This window comes from Oryx dammah, unplaced genomic scaffold, assembly GCF_014754425.2.
Source record: "Oryx dammah isolate SB20612 unplaced genomic scaffold, SCBI_Odam_1.1 HiC_scaffold_29, whole genome shotgun sequence".
NCBI lineage: Eukaryota > Metazoa > Chordata > Mammalia > Artiodactyla > Bovidae > Oryx > Oryx dammah.
The window spans coordinates 90,733,841-90,746,483 of record NW_024070213.1 but is presented as its reverse complement, the minus strand read 5'-3'; the positions used below and the strand labels follow the sequence as shown (position 1 = coordinate 90,746,483).

Sequence of the window (12,643 nt, the reverse complement as noted above, 5' to 3'; positions counted from 1 at the left end):
ATCAGACACTAAAGTATTCAGAGCTGATGAGACATCATGTCTCAAAGGGGGAGAAAAGTTATTTGTACTATTCTTGTGTTTTTCCTTTAATTTTGACATTTAATTTAGAACATCACTTCCTTTACTATTTAATTTAAGACATCATTTCCTTTACTATTGTGTTTTTCCTTTAATTTTGACATTTAATTTAGAACATCACTTTTGAAGATTATAGTATAGTTTTTTGTAGAATGTTCCACAATCAAGTATGTCTGATATTTCCTCATGGTTCTATTCAGACTATGCATTTTTGTCAGGAATTACAACGTAAGTGATGTTCTAAATGTCCTTTGAATTTGACATTTAATTTCAAATGTGAATCATTTGAAACATATAGAAATGTACCAAGAATTATAGAAATGTCTGCTCTCACCAGGCTTTCCTGGTGGCTCAGCTGGTAAAAGAATCCGCCTGCAATGTGGGAGATCCCTGGGTTGGGAAGATCCCCTGGAGAAGGGAAAGGCTACCCATTCCAATATTCTGGCCTGGAGAATTCCATGGACTGTATAGTCCTTGGGGTTGCAAAGAGTCAGACACGGCTGAGCGACTTTCACTTTTCACTGTTCTCACCACTTGTATTCAGTATCATATTCAGGATTCTAGTCGGTGCATAAAGAAAAAGAAATAACAAGTGTACATTTTAGAAAAAAAGTAAAACTGTCATTTTGCATAGGTAACATGATTACTTTTACAGAAAATTCTATGGACTCTACTAAAAAACCACTAGACTTAAGAATTTAGTGAGGTTCACAGGATACAAGATCAACATGCAAAAATCAACTATTCTTACATTGGATTGGCCAAAAGTTCACTCGGTTTTTCCATAAGACCTTTTTGGCCAACCAATACATTAGCAAAAATAATCAGATATTGCCACCCAGCACTATAACTGAGTCTCACTGTTCTATCAAACCAACCACTTTTAGATGGTAGAGAACATGGTAAGACCAGTTAATCACATGAGCATGGACCCACTGCTGGGCTTATTCTGCTGTGAAATGAGTTCCTTGATCAGAAGCAATACTATATGGAATCCCACAACAGTAGATTAAACATCCTGTAAATCCATGGCCGTTTGGGCAGAAGCATTGTATGCAAGGAAGGAAAAATTCATATCCAAGGTATCTATTCCAGTAAATACAAAATGCTGCGCCTTCCATTGTCCAGTGTATTCAACCTGCCACCAGGAATCTGGCTGATCACCCTGAGGAATGGTGCCATAATGGGTGCTCAGCAATGGCCGTAGTCAGGCTGGCTTTGGTGAATGGAAGTCCATGTTGTTGAACCCGTGCATAACCTCCATCCCTGCCACCATGGCCACTTTGTTCATGAACCCATTGAGTAATTACTGGAGCAGCCTGGAAAGGAAGCTGACCGATAGCCACAGAATTATTAAAATCCTTCTCTGCTGAGGTCATCCTTTGGTGACCTTTCACAAGGTACACAGATATTCCAACTTTTTTTCTGCCTATTCAAAGAAGTCTGAATACATAACTTTGTTTTTCTTTCTTTCTTTTTTTTTTATTTTTTGGTTTTAATTTTTTTGATTGGGCCACATGGCTTGTAGGATCTTTAGTTCCCTGACCAGGGATTGAACCCAGGTCCACAGCAGTGAAAGCACTGAGTCCTAACCACTGGACTTCCAGGGATTTCCCTGTGTACATACTTCTTCCCTAAATTTCCCTGTCCCCAGTTTTCCACTCATGTTCTTTCCAAGTCCCTGACCTCCTGGCCAAACTATTAACCACAGCCCATAAATCAGTATACAATCACATGCCTGGCCATTTCTTCTTTCAAGCATAGTGAGCAACCAGGTGTACTGCTTTGAGTTCTGCCCACTGGGAGGATTTCCCTTCTCCAATGTTCTTCAAAAATATTCCTGAAAGGGGCTGTAATACTGCAGCTGTCTACTGCAGCCTAATACCTGAATATCACATAGAACTATCTGTAAACCAGGCCTGCATCTCTCCCTTTGTCAAGTGATCACAGGGTACTCTGGATGAGGCCATAGTTTCAGGCTGGGAGAGAGATGGCAGTGTAGCAGGAGTGGGGATCATGGGCATTTGGGCCACTTCCTATAACTTACTGTGCCCTCAAGGCCTGGTCAAGCCCAATCTCATATCTGCTACTTCCATCTGACAATAGAGTACTGCTGGGCACACACAACTTTCTCACTTAGTGGGCCAGATAACACCCAGTTCATGATGCTGGGCAGCTGAGGTTACATGTAACTTGGTTGCTCAGTGATAAGGATTCAGTCTCTGGAACGGTCCAATAGCAGACCAAAAACTTTCTCAAAAGGAGAGGATTTATCGGCAGAGATGGCAGGGCTTTGCTCCAAAATTCTAAGGTGCTATGATGCAATTCACCAAGAGGAGCCTGCCAAAAACCCCAAAGAGCGTATACGCAACTGACACCAAGCACTGTTGGGTCTGCTAGATCATGTGGCCAAGTGCGAGAGCAGCTTGCCCAAGACCTGTTGCAGAGCCTTCTTGTGTTCTGGGCCCCTCCCTCCAAACTAGTAGCTTTTGAGTCACTTTGGAACACATCCAAAGGAGAAATATGTTGCCTCCAAAATTCAAAGAGGCCCACACTAAGCATCGTTCCTCTTTATTGTTTGCAGGAGGGGCCAGATGCAACAACTTACCCTTCATCTTGGAAGGGATATCTTGATATGCGCCACACCACTGGATCCCTAGAAATTTCACTGAGACTCCTGAATTGTCAGATTTATTTCCCACCCTCTGCCATGCACATGTCTCACCAATAAATCTAGAATAGTTGCTACCTCTTGCTCACTACATCTGTAAACATTCTGTCAATGATGAAATGAACCAGTGTGATATCTTGTGGAAACAAATGACCTTCAAGATCTCCATGAACTAAATTAAGACATAGGACTGGAGAGTTAATATACCCCTGAGGTAGCACAGTGAAAGTGTATCACTGGCCTTGTGAACTTAAAGCAAACAGCTTCTGGGAGGCTTTGTTGATAGAGAAAAAGATATTTCCCAGATTAAGAGTTGTGTGTTAATTTGCTAAGGCAATGAATCTACATCTCCTGCAGTTACAATTGGAGTGATCACCGGGTTAAGCCTATCCATTGTCATTTTCCAAGATCTGTCTGTCTTCTGCACAGACCAAATAGGCAAGTTTTATGGGATTATGCATTCTGGAACTGGGTAAATAAGCACTGGATGGGTTTGGGGAAACACTGGGCCTACTGTGAGAAGGACCTGAGGTAAATCTCCATTGATCACCTAACTTCCTACTCTGACTGGTTGGCCACAGTGATGTTTGTGTTTGATTTGAGTTTCTCGAAATTAATGTCAATTCAGAGTCAAGGCACAGCAGTCCCTGAAAGGTCTGATTATTTTCTTTTCCCCAGTGCAGTCATCCTGGTAAAAGGCTTTAGGTCTCTTTGGGGAAGGATAAAAGAAAGATTAACAGTATGAAATTTTTGGTAGTGTACCTGGGTGCTTCCTCAAGGGAAGGAACCCAGCCTCCCCTTCATTCAAGTGGTCCCAAGTCTATAAAGTAGCTCAAGTGTGGAAATTGATTGAAGGGCAATGACTCTCTATTTTCAGGACCCAGGTTATGTCTTTGTTTGCCTTACCTAGAAATTTTCTCCTTATACAGCTCAAGGAGGAAATTTAGTAGGCTTCTTATCTATTTCACTTCTAGGAATGTCACGATCAACTAGCCAGTGCCATAGGTCTGTGAGAGTCAGACTATTCAGACTGCTGCTTTGACTCTGCTATTCACTACGGTAGCTATGCCTACCTTGCCTTTGGTGTTGAGTGCTGCCACTTGGCCCCTGCCACCCCAAGATCCAATTACTCCCACCATATTTAGGTTTCCCAGTTCAGTGACTGTAATGCCCACTGTAAGGTCTGGCCTACAGAGAAGAGTGATCACAGATTCCAAGGATTCTGGGGCTCCCTTTACAAATTTCTCACAGTAGTGTTGAAAGATCTGTCTTCTGGGGACTACCCTGGTGGTCCAGTGGTTGAGAATCTGCCTTGCAATGCAAGAGACACAGGTTCAATCCCTGGTTGAGGAACTAAGATCCACATGCCACAGAGCAACTAAGCCCACACTCCACAACTCCTGAGCCTGTGGGCTGCAACTGGAGATTTCAAGGGCCACAATGGAGGATTTTAATATTTTTAAAAATGTATGTCTTCTGGATCCTCCCACTATGGATAAGTCTTAAATGACAAATTCAGTCTAATATTCCAGTTTCCTTATGCTTTTGAATCCCTTTTTCTACATTAAACTAAGGCATAACTGGTTACTCTAATTTGCTCACTGTGGGTCATCTTTTGGTCCATATTTTAGACAACCTACCAAAGAATTTGTTACAATTCTTTCTAATTCCCGTTGCTACAATATTAAATGCAGACTCTCTGCTTAGTGTGGCCCTGTGAATAAATTTGGCCTGATCCAACTTTAGATTCCTTCCACCATTATCCCACGCCATTGGTATATGTAGTTCCTAGCTTTCTGTCTGCCTAAATCAAAAAATTCAAGTAGTTCTTCTGGAGTATAACACACTTCCTCATGAGTCCACTTGTTATCTCATCTTCAGGGGTCTGCTGGGACTTGAGTTTAGTTACAGGTCCAGAAGTAAAGAGAGTGACAGTGAGTCTTGAGGAGAATCAACCTTGTCTTACATGGTGAGTACCTCAGGAGCAATCATTACAGTTTCCTCAGGCAATGTAGGATTAGCCCCCTCAGATGGGTATAAGAAGACCAATACCACTGTGTGTGAGAAGCCACTTCTGCTGGGGGTGGGGAGGTCTCCTCACTGGCAAAGACTCATCAGAGTAAGGGCTCAACATCCTTACCATCATCAGGTTTTCCCACATATCCCCATCCCATCTTAAAGGACCCCATTCTCTCCCAATCAATGCCCCACTTTAACAACAATACTCTGCAAAGCTGGGAATTCAACTTGAGTTGTAATTCAGCTGGTCACAGAATGAAATTCTGGATTTGATTTTCAGCAGTCTCAACCCAGCTTCTCTGAGACGTAAGGGTCTCCTTTAGGGTACACACAGAAGCCTTCAGTCTTACATGTAGTGACTGAACTGAAAACTTTAATCTCTGAGCTCATCCTTTTCTTTCCACGCTGTCCAGTAGCAGGAGCAATCAGGCATTTTCATTATATTTGTTAGTTTTCTTGAAATGCTTGCCATGTGTAAAATAGACAACTAGTGGGGAAACTGCTGTGTAGTATAGGGAACTCAGCTTGGTGCTCTGTGGTGCATCCCGCCCTCTTAAGGTGGGATGGGGGAGGTGGGAAGGAGGTCCAAGAGGGAAGGGATATATGTATACAGATGGTTAATTTACTTTGTTGTACAGCAGAAACTAATAAAACATTGTAAAGCAATTACACTGCAGTAATAAAAAATTTTAACTAATAATAAAAAATGTTTGAGGTATCATATACACAGTCAACCAGTTTCTTCTTTCTCTTTTTTTTCAGTCAGGCTGTGTATATGGGATCTTATTATTGTATGTGTGCTCAGTCATGTCTGACTCTTTGAGACCCCATGGACTGTAGTCCATCTGACTCCTCTGCCCATGGGATTCTCCAGGCAAGAATCCTGGAGTGAGTTGCCATTTTCTCCTCCAGGGGATCTTCCCGGTCCAGGGATCCCATCCATGTTTCCTGTATCTCCTGCATTGGCAGGTGGATTCTTTACCACTGTACCACCTGGGAAGTCCTATGGCATACAGGATCCAAGTTCCCCAATCAGGGATCCATCCTGCACCCCCTGGAGTGGAAGTGCAGAGTCTTAGCCACTGGGACCACCAGGGAGGTCCTGCTCCTTGGTTCTTGTAAGTAGTTGATTAGGAGTATCTAATGTAGATATTTTGCATATGTCTATTGACAGCTGACATCACAAATTGCCAGTGCTCACTTTCCTATTAGTAATATAGAGTCATTCTGCTAAGTCACTTCAGTCGTGTCCGACTCTGTGCGACCCCATAGACGGCAGCCCACCAGGCTCCCCCGTCCCTGGGATTCTCCAGGCAAGAACACTGGAGTGGGTTGCCATTTCCTTCTCCAATGCAGGAAAGTGAAAAGTGAAAGGGAAGTTGCTCAGTCATGTCCGACTCTTGGCAACCGCATGGACTGTAGCCTACCAGGCTCCTCTGTCCATGGGATTTTCCAGACAAGTGTACTGGAGTGGGGTGCCATTGCCTTCTCCAATAGAGTCATTAGCATCTATCAGTCTAATCAGATTAAAGAGTCAGTTTCAGAAACCCCAGAACCAATTCAGAACTCATCCTTAACTTTCTTTCTTACTTTTTTTTTTTTTGCTATGCTGTGCAGCTTGCAGGATCTCAGTTCCCCAATCAGGGACTGAATTAGGGCCATGGCAGTGATCACCTGGAGTCCTAACCATTAGGCCACAGGAGAACTCCTTCATCCTTATGTATGAGATTTATTATAAGATGTATTAAAATAATTCAGTACCAGTAATTTATTTGTTGATTTATTATAAATAAATCAATAAATAATTGGCGCATGCAATTGTAGAGGTTATCCCACAATCTGCTTTCTGCAAACTGGAGACCCAGTCCAATGGTGTAGTTTGTTTCCAAATTCAAAGTCCTGAGAACCAGGAGAACAAATGGTATAAGATCCAGTCCAAGTCTGAAGGCCTGAGAACCAAGAGCGCCACTGGTGTGAGTTCTAGTCCATGTGCAGGGGAAGGCTGATATCCCATCCAGAAAATAGAGCAAATTCTACCTTATCCAGTGTGCGTGTGTGTGTGTGTGTGTGTGTGTGTGTGAGAGAGAGAGAGAGAGAGAGAGAAAGAGCTCAGTTGTGTCCAACTCTTTGCAACCCCAAGGACTGTAAGCTGCCAAGCTCCTATGCCCATTGGATTTCTAGGCAAGAATACTGGAGTGCCATTTCCTTTTCTAGGGGATCTTTTGACCCAGGGATCAAATGCAGATATCTTCTTTACCATCTGAGCCACCGGGAAAGCCCCTATCTTACCCTACCTTTGTTTTACTCAGGCCTCTAGTGGATTGGATGAGGCCTGCTCTCGCTGAGGAGGGCAATCTCCTTTACTCAGTCTACTGATACAAATATTAATCTCATCCAGAAACACCTCACAGATACACCCAGAATAATGCTTAATCAAATATCTGGATACCCTATGTCCCAGTCAAACTGACACATAAACTTAACCAGACACAAATCAACAAATTGGATTTCATCAAAATTACAATCTTTTGTTCTTCAAAATACACTGTAGGGCTTCCATGGTGACCCAGTGGTTGAGAATCCATCTGCCAAAGGAAGGAACCTGGGTTCAATCCCTGATCCGGGAAGATTCCACATGCCATGGGGCAACTAAGCCTGCAGACCTCAACTACTGAGCCTGTGCTCTGGAGCCCACGAACCTCACCTACTGAGCCTATGTGCCACACTACTGAAGCCCACGTGTTCTAGAGTGCCTGCCCCACAGGAGAAGCCCCCACAATAAGAAGCCTGAGCACCGCAACTAGAGAGTAACCCTCACTTCCCACAACTAGAGAAAGCCCTATGCAGCAACGGGGACCCAGCACAGCCCCAAAAATAATTTATTAAAATTTTAAGAAGACACTATAAATAAAAAAGGAAGGAAAGCCACAGACTGGGGAGCAGTATTTGCCAAACACATAGCTGAAGAAAGATTTGTATGTAAAGTATTGTAAATAATCCTCATAACTCAAGAAGACAAACAACCTAATATTTTTAATTGGCAAAAATTATGAACAGATAATTCACCAAGAAGACATGTAAATAACAAATGAACTCTTGAAAAGATGATGAACATCACTAGTCACTGGGGAAATCCAAATTAAAACCACGATAAGCTGCCACCACACACCTCTTAGAGCCAATGGAACTCTTATACACTCCTGGTGGGAATAAAAACTGATATATTCAATTTGTAAAACAATTTGGAAATTTCAAAAAATAAATCACATCTAACATATGATTCGGAGAAGGCAATGGCAACTCACTCCAGTACTTTCGCCTGGAAAATCCCATGGACGGAGGAGCCTGGTAGGCTGCAGTCCATGGCATCGCTAGAGTCGGACACGACTGAGCGACTTCATTGTCGCTTTTCACTTCCATGCATTGGAGAAGGAAATGGCAACCCACTCCAGTGTTCTTGCCTGGAGAATCCCAGGGACGGGGAAGTCTGGTGGGTTTCTGTCTATGGGGTCGCACAGAGTTGGACACGACTGAAGCGACTTAGCAGCAGCAGCAGTAGCAGCAACATATGATTCAGAAACTCCACTCCTAGGTATTTCCCAAAGAAAATGAAAGTATATGTTCACAGAAAGATGTGTACACAGACTGCAGTGTATCTAAATAATGGAATGCTGCTTAGCAATAAAAAAGAAAGAACTGCTGGTACATGCACCAGTATGGATGAATCTCAAAACAATTATGCTGAGTGAAAGAGGCTGGATTTTTTAAGAGAGTACATACTGTATGATTTTGTTGTACAGAATTCTAGAGAGTAAAGGCTCATCTATGGTAATAGAAAGCTGGCCAGAGGATAAACGGGAGTGAAACTTTTGGGGGTGATCTTTTCCTTGTTTGCTTTAAAAAATTTTTTTACTGCACTCCATGGCTTGTGCAATCTTAGTTCCTCGATCAGGGATGGAACCCAGTTCCAAGCAGTGGTCTTATCCCCTGGACTGCCAAGGATTCCCTGGGGGTGATCTTCATGTTTATTATCTTGTCTGTGGTGGTGGTTTCATGGGTGTATACATCTGTAAAAATTTATCAAGTTGTATCATTTAAATATGTATAGTTTATTTTATGTCAATTATACTTCAATAGGGCTATTTAAAATACAAACAAGAATATAAACTGATATAAAGTAAACATATTAATAAATCATAAAATATTCCAGATACAGACACAACTCTGCCTATCAGTTCTTCCCCCCTCCTTCTTACGCACACATTATAGAAGTTACTGTGTATCAATCATGTGCATTTTTATACTTTTATAACAAATGTAAATATCCAAAAACCATATATAAATTGTACATGATATCATTTAGCACATTTAAATTTTATGATTATAAACAGCATGTTTTTATGCAGTATTTTTTTTCAACTTGCTTTTTTCACTCAGCAAAAACATGTTTTTGAGACTTGTCCATCTTTGTAAGTGAAAGTGTTAGTCCCTCAGTCACGTCCGACTCTTTGTGATCCCATGGATAGTAGCCCAACAGGCTCCTCTGTCCATGGGATTCTCCAGGCAAGAATACTGGATTGGGTTGCCATTCCCTTCTCTAGAGGATCTTCCTGACCCAGGGAATGATCGTGGGTCTCCCGCATAGCGGGCAGTTCTTTACCATCTGAGCCACCTGGGAAGCACCCCCATCTTTGTAAATGTAAATGTTATTCATTCATTTTAACTGCCCTATGGTAGTCCATTTTCCCCTTGAGAGACAGTTTCCAGCAGTGTAGCCATGAACATAGAATACATGCCTCCTTGTGCACAAGAGTAAATATTTCTCTAGGGAAGATTCCTCCAACAGAAAATACTAGGTAATGGACTATATGTATCTTCAGCTTTATGAAATATTGTCAAATTGTTCTCCAAAGTAGTTATTCTTAACATTCCCACCAGCTATATTCTTACCAACACTTACTGCACTTCTCCAAGTTTTCATCTGGCAAATGGTATGAAATGGAATCTCATTATTTTAATTTTCACTTCCCTGATATTAGAGAGATTGAACATCTTTTTAAATGTTTAGCCTCCATTTGGGTTTTCCCCTTCTTATCCTTTACCCAGTCTATTTTTGTACTGTGGTGTTCATGCTTTTTAAAAAAACTAATCTCCATGGACTTCCTTCGTGACACCGTGGATAAGAATCTGCCTGCCAACGCAGGGGACATGGGTCCGAACCCTGGTGTGGGGTGATTCCACATGCTGCAGAGAAATTAAGCCTGAGCACCGCAACTTCTGAGTCAACGCCAGAGCCCACAGGTCATGATTACTGAAGCCCACATGCCCTAGAGCCTGTATTCTGCAACAGGAGAAGCCACCGCAGTAAGAAGATGTGAAGAAGAGTAACCCCTGCTCACCACAACTAGAGAAAGCCTGCATTCAGCAACAAAGAGCCAGTGCATTCAAAAATAAAATTTTAAAAATTAATTTCTAGGAGTTCTTTATATCTTCTCTATGCTAATCCTTTATGTGGAGTGCAAATATCTTCTAGTTTGTGATTTATCTCTTTACTTTGTTTATGTTATCTTTTGATATAGAGACTTTAAGTTTTTTCAGTCTTTTACTTTATGGGTATGCTTCTTAGTTTTCTTCAGGATTCATTCCCTGGGGTTTCCTCGGTGGCTCAGCAGTAAAGAATCCTCCTGCAATGCAGGAGACTCAGGTTCAATCCCTGGGTTGGGAAGATCCCCTGGAGGAGGGCATGGCAACACACTCCAGTATTCTTGCCTGGAGAATTCCATGGACTGAGGAGCTTGGGAGGCTATAGCCCATAGGGTTGCGAAGAGTCAGAAATGACTAAAGCGACTGAGCACATACCCAGGATTCAGTCACTATCACGTTGTCATAAAAATATTCTCTGATATTTTTTTCTGAAGTAAATCCCAGCTCTGTTACTTCAGTTCAGTTCAGTTGCTCAGTTCTGTCCGATTCTTTGCAACCCCATGGATTGCAGCACGCCAGGCTTCCCTGTCCATCACCAACTCCCAGAGCTTGCTCAAACTCACGTCCTTTGACTCAGTGATGGCATCCAACCGCCTCATCCTCTATTGTCCCCTTCTCCTGCCTTCAATCTTTCCCAGCATCAGGGTCTTTTCCAATGAGTACACACACAGGATTCATTCGCTATTGTGTTGTCATAAAAATATTCTCCTATATTTTTTTCTAAGGTAAATTCTAGCTCTGTTACTTACTAGCTATGTAATCTTGGGCAAGTTTCTTAATCTTTGTGAGACTCAGAGTTCTCATCTTTAAAATGAGGATGGTAATAATGTCTACTTTGTAGGGTTGTTCTTAGGATTATTCATCTGTATGAGGCAGGGACACAAAGAAACAGATGTTACTTTTAAATTAGGATGATACAAGATGGGTTTATTTACAGAGATATGGATAGGTAAAGGGGAACCATAAGAGGTAGTACAATATCCTGAGCGTAGTAATAGCAGTTACAATACTGAGGCCCAAAGGGAGGAATAGGGTAGGTGGTGGTTATTGAAAAGATAGTGATCTCAGATCTAGGCATAGGGTAAATCTGAAGTAATTTGGCAGGGAAGAGCCTGTGAAATTGATACTCTGATTTTGCTGTCCTTCCATCCTCCAAATGTCCCTCTTCCTTCTTCACAGGCTGAATCCAGAGGGCAAAGAAGTCCACTGATGTCCATACTAGACACTGAGAAAAAGGTGCAGAGTGGATCTGGAGAAGCAAATGAAAGATAATGACATACTGTCAACCAGAATTTATTGATTGCCAGCATGAGCCAACTGTTCTAGGCACTAAAGATAGAACGATAAACTCCATAACAAAGTCCCTAACTTTATGAGCTTACATCTTAATGGGAGCAGAAAAACAATAAATATGAGTAAATATAGTGTCAGGTAAGTGCTAGGAAAATATAAACCAAGATGAGGAGGATAGAGTGATGGGGTATGAGGTGTAGAGTTGTCAGAGGAGCATCTCTGAGGAGATGTCATTTGAGCCATGATTTGAAGAAAGTAAGGGAATGTGCATACCTGGTAGAAAAATGCAGGATCATGCTTGGAGTCTTAGGAAACATGAAGAGGTGGTGTTGTTGGAAAATAATGAGTGATTAGAAAGGAGAAGGTGGTGATGATTGGTGGCACCCTGGATATATTTTGAAAGTAGAAGATTTTTTGCCTCTACAGGATTTGTAAAGATTTAGGATGTTAAGAAAGACAGACATCAAGGATGACTCTAAAGAATTTGACTTTAAAATAATTGGAAGGAGTGACATCAGCAAAAATGGTGGAATAAGAATCTCCAAAAATCTACTCTTCCATAAAAGCAATGCGAACACTGGCATAATTGTCAGGATCCACTTTTCTTAAAACTTTGGAAATTAACCAAAAGTTTGCAACAATGAAGGGAGAGTTTATGCAAAAAAAAAAAAGAATGAATCTCAGTAAGAACAGTGAATTATGTGACATTTTAATTTGTCCTATTCCCACCTTCACCTTCTCCAAGCTCCATGATAACCTTGAAAACCAAAATCCTGCAACCATGGTAAAACCCAGCAGCCTCATAGCCTCGTGGAAGGGGCAGAATGGGGCTGGAGCGCCTTCAAAGCCTCATCCTCAGAGAACTGTCATTATTTGAACTGCTTGGTGGTTCTCTGGAAGATCCACTCAAAGCTGTCTTTATTTGATCTGACTCAGAGCTTTCCTCATGCAAACAGCCTATTTCCTGGAGGCATATGTTTAAAATAATAAGAGGCAATTTTTCAACATTACAGCTGCCTGTAGTGGTGGACAGCAGTTGAGGTAAAAAAAAATAAAAATAAATAAATAATAGGCTACCAAAAAATTTAAAAGGAAAAT

The 12,643-nt window shown here is 41.7% G+C and overlaps 1 non-coding gene across 1 annotated transcript; it reads right to left on the bottom strand.

Annotated features, from left to right (window-relative positions):
• Window positions 1-1,615: 1,615 nt before the first annotated feature.
• On the bottom strand, window positions 1,616-1,688 carry TRNAE-UUC. Its single transcript has one exon. It is a non-coding gene; the product is annotated as a tRNA-Glu (tRNA).
• Window positions 1,689-12,643: the final 10,955 nt, after the last annotated feature.